This window comes from Mixophyes fleayi, chromosome 1 (genome assembly GCF_038048845.1).
Source record: "Mixophyes fleayi isolate aMixFle1 chromosome 1, aMixFle1.hap1, whole genome shotgun sequence".
NCBI lineage: Eukaryota > Metazoa > Chordata > Amphibia > Anura > Limnodynastidae > Mixophyes > Mixophyes fleayi.
This window is the reverse complement of record NC_134402.1, coordinates 82126133-82133674: the sequence shown is the minus strand read 5'-3', so window position 1 is coordinate 82133674 and position 7542 is coordinate 82126133.

Genomic DNA, 7542 nt, shown 5'->3' with positions numbered 1-7542 from the left:
ATATACAATTAACAATATAAATATTTACAATGAGCTACAGTGTCTGGCATGAAAGCTAGTATACTTCATGGAAACTGTTGATCTATCAGAATGTTGTTTAGGAGCAAAATAAGAACATTTGCAAGTAGATAAAGGGATGGGGAAGGAGTTTTTAGAAGGTGTAAAACATTTTTCTCCTTGCAAAAGCATGTGAGGTGGTAGATATTGTGCCTCATTATATAAGCATATTTTTAACACTATAACTTCCAGATTGCTCATCTTAAAGGCAACAGTGATACATAATATAGCAATCTATTAAATATATTTAAACCACAGGTATTGCAGTACCTATTTGAATGAAAAAAGGGTATTTATAAGACAAATATCACAATTAGAATAAAGTATATTAAAATTATTTGAGTGACCTTCACTGGGGTATTTAAGTGAAGGTGACTTAGTAAATTTAATATATTAAAATAATTTAAACCATAGCTAAGGAGAGAAATTGATAAGGTGGAGGGATTGAAAGTATGAGGAGAATAGTAAGTATTGGGGTGAAACAAGGAGCATTAGCATATACCTGGGATGGCTTGGTGCCCAGTGTCGGGTGAGATGTCACCAGTCGCCATGAGGAGGAGTAGGTCGAGAAAGAGGACACACAAGGATGATTTCTTTGTGTGAGCTTTTTTCATCACCATCATCATCATCATCAGCAGCAGCAGCTATTTATATAGCACCACTAATTCCGCAGTGCTGTACAGATAACTCACTCACATCAGTCCCAGCCCCACTGGAGCTCACAGTTTAAATTCGCTAAGATATACACATACACGCACAGACCGAGAGAGAATAAGATCAGTTTAATAGCAGCCAATTAACCTTCCAGTATTGTTTTGGAGTGTGGGAGGAAACCAGAGCACCTGGAGGAAACCCATGCAAACACAGAGAGAACATTTAAACTCCACACAGATAAGGCCATGGTTGGGAATAAAACTCATGACCCCAGTGCTGTGAGGCAGAGGTGCTAACCACTAAACCACCGCGCTGCCCTTGTTATTGCTTGTGTAGGCCGGTGAGTGTGTGCAGGAAACAAAACTGTACATATGTGTAGACTATTGAACAGGGATAGATGTGGAGAACAGCAATTGATCCATGTAGTGCAGGGCAGTAGAGGAAGTGGAGGCTCCTTTGCCATGTCTCCTTCCTGGGGTAATGGAGTAGGCAGCCACTGCAGCTTGGACATATGGTCCAGAACAGCTGGACTCAGTGGGTTCAGCAACCAGAGATGGAAACAGCAGTTGAACTTAGCGGGTTCAGCAGCTGTATAGAGATGATAGTCCAGTAGATCCTTGAAACAGTCTTGGTTTTGGTGTGAAGGCACTCCTTAGTGCTACTGTGTAATTTACCGACAGTTTTCACAAATTTCCGATGCTTTATATTTGTGAGAATAAGATCATGTAATAGGTAGGGCATATATATATCTCACTACTATCTGCATGCCACCATTTTTCTCCTGGTATTCATAGTTTTGGAGCACCCTTTTCGAAAATTTTAACAAAATAAAACTGTATTCCATCCTTAACCTGACAACTCTATTTCACTACTTGAAGAGGATATAATCAACAGTCAAGATGAATCTATGTATTAAGACAATAAAATTGTGTCTCCAAAGTGCATGAGAGGAGCAGGGACAATTTTGGTATATTGTATGTGTGGTGAGAGCCAGTGTAAAAAAGAAAATCATAAGCCACTGGACACCTGCCCTCACATTTTAAACTTGTAAGGAGGGCGTTTTATGTGTGTGTAACTTACCCCATATGTATCCTTTTCTATTTTGATAGGTGTATTGTATTGTGACATTCTTATTGTGTATTCTTAAATGTTGCCAGGTGGGTTCTAGGTAATTGTCAGGGGGGTCCCAGTCAGATGTGCCGCAGAGGGGCTGCACTACCATGTCCCAACAGGAGACAGGAAGTCCAGGTCAGATGACAGCCAGATTCTGGAGATTAGTAATGGAAGGTGTTAAATTGGGAGTCTTCCAGTCCTTATGAAGACCCAGCCAATTAGTTAGTTAACTTAAATTGGGCCCTATTATTCCAGGCTGTGTCCAGCTACACATCCTTGTGTCAGACCAGCAGGGCGGCCTGTGGGTGAGTGTTTGGGATAGAACTGCTCGGTAACACCCCATGAGTAGGGGAACTAAACTGTCCATAAAAGGAGGGGCCTAGGCCTGGGTCGGGGTGGTCAGCTTGGGACAGTCTATGCCTTGAAGTTTAGGTTTCGGCTAGACTGGCATCCTGCTGCTACTGTTTGAGATTGTCATGCTGATAGAAGGGAGAATATTAGGCCAAGCCATTGAGTGTGGTAAGCCTGCCTGACATTTGTTAATATTGATTTCTTTTTTCATAATAAAAGTATTGTTGTACTTTCTAACTGTTGTTGCCTGAGTGACTTAGAACCCCTAAAAGGTACCTATTAACCTCATTTAGCACATAATGTACACCTAGGTGGGCAGCTAGTTGTTGAGTGGGTACAAGTTGACCAAACCTAAACCAGGTATCTTCACAGTATGATGACATTTATAATTGCTAACCAGTATTGTAATTTGACCAATTAAATCAATTCTTGGATGTGCACACTTTTTCCTATACATACAGTGAGAGGATTCCCTACGACAGCCATTTAATATGTAGATGAAATAGAAATCAGTATGTAAGTATTATGAAAGGGAATGTGTAAGGGAATTTCAGTAGATATTTTGTTTAAATTCTTGTGTAGAATGTGTTTGCTTAACAAAGAAATGATTAATAGTTATAGGATACAGTAAGGGTAATTTCACTGTAACAGGATAACAGTGCTCAGTCGATTCTTAATAGTGTCTCAAGTAAGAAACTTATGTTTGATATTTCAGGATTATTTGAAAAATGAAGATCAACATTTAATGTCACTTTTTAGCTGTTTTCTGTTCTGCTTGATGAAAAACCCAATCATGTGTAAAATACCCCTAATTTTATGTATGTAGAATAGAAACATACATAAGTATTTTTTGTAAGTAGATGAAATGCTTACAAGTGACTCCCACAAAATTAGTAAATAAGTCCTTTTCTGAATTATGTTTTACTGTATTTTTAAGGAGCAATTACAGAGAAGCAGTATAATAGGAAAAACAGAATGTGTGGTTTTGCTACGTATGATGTTTACCTAGCCATGAAGGCAGTAAATAATTTGTCCAATATTTTAGATAAAATATTCAATAAAACTACCAATAAAACTACCCATCATTAATTAAATTAACTGAGGAAGTAAGGACCATTAGTACAATAGAATGTTTCTAGATTTTCTGAATCCCAAGCTATACAGCAAAATATTGTAAACATTCTTAAAGTGGAGGAGAAAAGTTAAAAGTAACAGGTAATTGGGATTTAAGGACCTCCTTTGGAATTTGGTGTGCCACATACCATTATTTTGGCTGGGGTCTGGTCTTCAGTCCCGATTCTAGATGCAAGGCAGACATGAAAAATCGGTGGACTTGGAATTTCGCCAGCGCATGCAGATTAGATGCATTCCATATGCCTTCTAAGAGCAGGAGATCAGCCTCTGCATTATAAAAGACCACTGGAGCTGTGAGTAAATTGCTTTGTTACTGAAATCTGCTTGTGAGACCCTCACCATAACTCTTTCTTTGTTTTCCCTGACCAGTGCACTCTTGTGTACTAGACCTACTATGCTTTACACCTGACTACTATTTGGTTTACCTGATTGTGATATGCCATATCAAAATCAGGTAAACCAAATAGTAGTCAGGTCCATAATGGACTGACGTATTTATGACTGGGACTTCTTGGCTATTCACCTTTTACCATTCTGTTTTTATTCCTTTGAAACATCTGCTTGCTTTCAGACAGATTTTTGGCTTATGGACTCTGGCATAAAATTTTGATTACTAGCATTGCATATACCCTTGGTATCGTTCTTTGGACTGCTACGGTTTGACATTTGGCTTTTATTTTAAGGATATTGTTTTTTGAACTTTTTCCTAAAGTCCCCTATTTACTCAGGCCTACTTTTTCCTCGCTGTTAGTAGACCTCTAGTTAGTAGTAACCTCTACTGGATCACCAACCGTTGCAGGACTCTTAGCGGATGAACCACATCCATATTGCACCAGGTTCTATTTAATTTTGACTTTTGTTATTTATATCGTTATACTGCCAGAAATTATTGATATTGTGTGACATAGTACATAAATCGTTAAGGGAATAGTTACTATAGTTTTTGTTGTGCAATGCATCTGTATGTTAATTTGGTTGGTAAAATATCTTTTAAGAGTGTGGAATAAGGTTTCCAAACATGTTGTCTAGACTTATCTAGTTTTGAGAAACTAATTAAAAGACTACTATTAATCAAAATTATCAATAATTAATATGGCAGAATATTAAGAAATGTAATATTACTTAGTTTTTTTTAAATGTATTCTTTGTATAAGTTGTGTAACAAATGACTTTTGCTACACCCTTAAGGTAACTGAAATAGCATTCTATGTAAGGTTCTGTAATATTAAAATGTACAAATTTCAAGTCTCAAAACAGCAAGAAGAATATAACAGAGCAGCTTTAAATCTCACACTAAGCCCATACTCTACTCCTTATGCCTTGTTGTCATCTATCTTAGGAAGAAATCAATTCCTCAAAAAGGTTACCTTTGTGTTGTCCCTTCACTTTTTTGGATGTGATAAATAAGGTCCAGGGTTCTGGTGCCTGCCATCGACAAATCAATACATTAATCAGACCTTGAGATATTTTTCTTTCTTTTATGAAGACAATTTGGCAGCTGACTCTCCTGATATTAGAATTTTGACAGTTTCATCACACTATTATAAAGTGTGATGAGAAGTATGTGAATTATGGTCTCCATCGAAGCAGCCATCCTTTATAACATACCGTTAAACATACCTGTACCGACAATGAAACAGATTTTTGAAAATATTAGAAGGTGAAAACATTACAGAAAACCATAACTGAAGCATACATGAATGAAAAAATCTTGACAGAATAAGAAATACAAACTCACAAGTTAATGCTCTTAGTGCACTAGACTTAAAATTTACAGCTGCCCACCTCCAATACCAGAGGAACTCAAGCATACATTTTATGTCCACAGGATGGTCCATAAAATTGGTGATTCCCTGCAGGAATGATCAGTTCTAGCAGCTACCCCATCAGCTCAGCTATACTACTACTACTACCCTGGGACTCCTGTTATGGCTAGGTACTACTGCTGCTTAGTTCTTCAGCTAATAGCAATACATATTGCAATGTAGTTTTCATCCCCTTTAAAAAAAACCTTAAAAAATAAACAACATAATAAATTATTAATTCCAATTCTATAATCTGTGTGCAGCACTTAAAGGTTATGGTGTGATTGCCGGATCCTGGGGGGTTGTTGAGATCTGGAGGACACTTGAGACCAGAGGTTATCAAGTTACAGTGAGACGGTAAAAGCAATTGTTAGAGATTTACTTTAATAGTTTAATTGATGTTGCGAAATTAAAATATAGAAGTCATCTAATAATGTGTGTTGTGCTTTTATGATTGCTTCAAATATAATATAGAAGTCATCTAATAATGTGTATCGTGCCTTTAAGATTGCTTCAAATATAATGTATAAGTCTTAAGAAAAATAATGAGTACGTGGCAGTGTTCCAGGAAATATGTAGAACCCATTCAAATAGTAGATAAGAGAAGTGCTGGTAAGAAATTGTTCATTTTAGATAACATTACAACTTCTAGTGTTTTGAAATAATAATGACAGATTTATAGCCCCAATTATTTTAGGGCTACATATGATGCCAGGTGTTATCTTTTTGCATGCTAGAAAAAGTTTCAGAGTGCTATATAAATGTGTAATCTTGATTGTAAAAAGAACAGTTTCTATACACACAGGAGATGGTGTTGTGTTTTCTCTGTTCTCCGATCGATCGTAAAAAATTTCTTTGATTGTGTATAGCTCAGTTTCTATCCATGGATAGCATACGATAGATTTGACATTTCTTTGGAGGATCCCAAACCGAGCTGGTCAGTGTACAGTGACCCACGGAACGTCAGCTGGTTCAGAGAGGGACACAGACGTATAAATCCACATGGTGAGTAGTTTTCTGCCCAGCTCTGTATCTTTCTGCAGGCTTCCCTAGTCCGTGTGTTCGACCATAAAAGGAAATCAGAGGAAAAGTTTAATATTCGTTTTGTTTAAGGTAAGTTTTGCATATTATCTGTTGTTCTTGGAAAATTTGATGGACAATGTTTAATGTCATTGCATTGGAATCCATAACATACACAATTTGATAAGGAATTTGATTCTTTGGGACCCAGGTACAGGTCCAGGTTGTATTAATTGTTGTTTCAAGTCATAAGGTAGGATGAGGTGTGACCTTGCAGAACAGCAACCACCAAAGCAATGGCAAAGAAACTGATGTCAGAAGTAGGATGTCGATAAGGGTCCCAAAAGTGACTGAGAGTGACAGAGGTACCCATTTCACAGGCAAGGAACTACAGCAGGTTCTAGAGAGAGTGGTTATCACATCAGCATTACACACCTCAGCATAGTGGGTGGGTAGAAAGGCTGAATGGTATATTAAATTTGAAAATGCAGAAACTAATGGCAGAAACAGGAAACAATTCACTAATATCCACTTCCATTCCAGATCCAAACCAGGATTCTAACACTCATCGGCTGAAACCTGGAGATTGGGTTGTTATAAAGAAACACATGAGAAAAGCTCTTGAACCCAGGTTCGAAGGACCATACCAAATCTTACTGATGACTCCCACGACAGTGAAGGTGCAAGGAAGAGACACCTGGATACACGCTTCACACTGCAAGATCTTCAGACAAGGGGAGTAAAATGTATAATTACAAGTTACTTAAAAGTCCAAGGAACAAAAGAGTGTGGTGTTCAATGATATTAGCGGGAGGTATATTGATTGCAAGTTATTTTCTTTTGTTGTGGGTTATAGTTGCTTATTAGTCTACAAAAGAAAGGCAGGTCTGGGAGAACCAGACTCATGCCAATAGCAGTGTAAAGATCATTATACATAATGGGAAAAATTCCACTATGAAAGTTCAACTCAAACACATAAAGAAGAAGGCAACCCATGACTGTAGGGGTTTACCCCAATACAGAAATGTATTTGTGAGTATTGTGGACACCCTCCTGAAGAAAGGTGTATCAGGTTTTGCCAGAATCCCACTAACAAAGAGCCCAACACATTATTACATTTACACAAGACAATAGGTTAATATTGGACTACCTGACAGCTCATTCTGAAGGGTACTGCTTGACCCTAAACACTCAATTTGGAGTCCAGTGTTGCACCTTTTTAATGACACAGATGACCCAGAGAAAATAATTGATGAACACTTACAAGAAATAAGAGAAATATACATTTTTAAAGGAGTACACTGGAGATGCTTATCTAGAAGGATGGTTTTCATGGCTAAACCCGGCCAATTAGATCAAGTGTATAGGAAGATGGATATCGGGTCTGATACACTTTGTATTTCAAGGA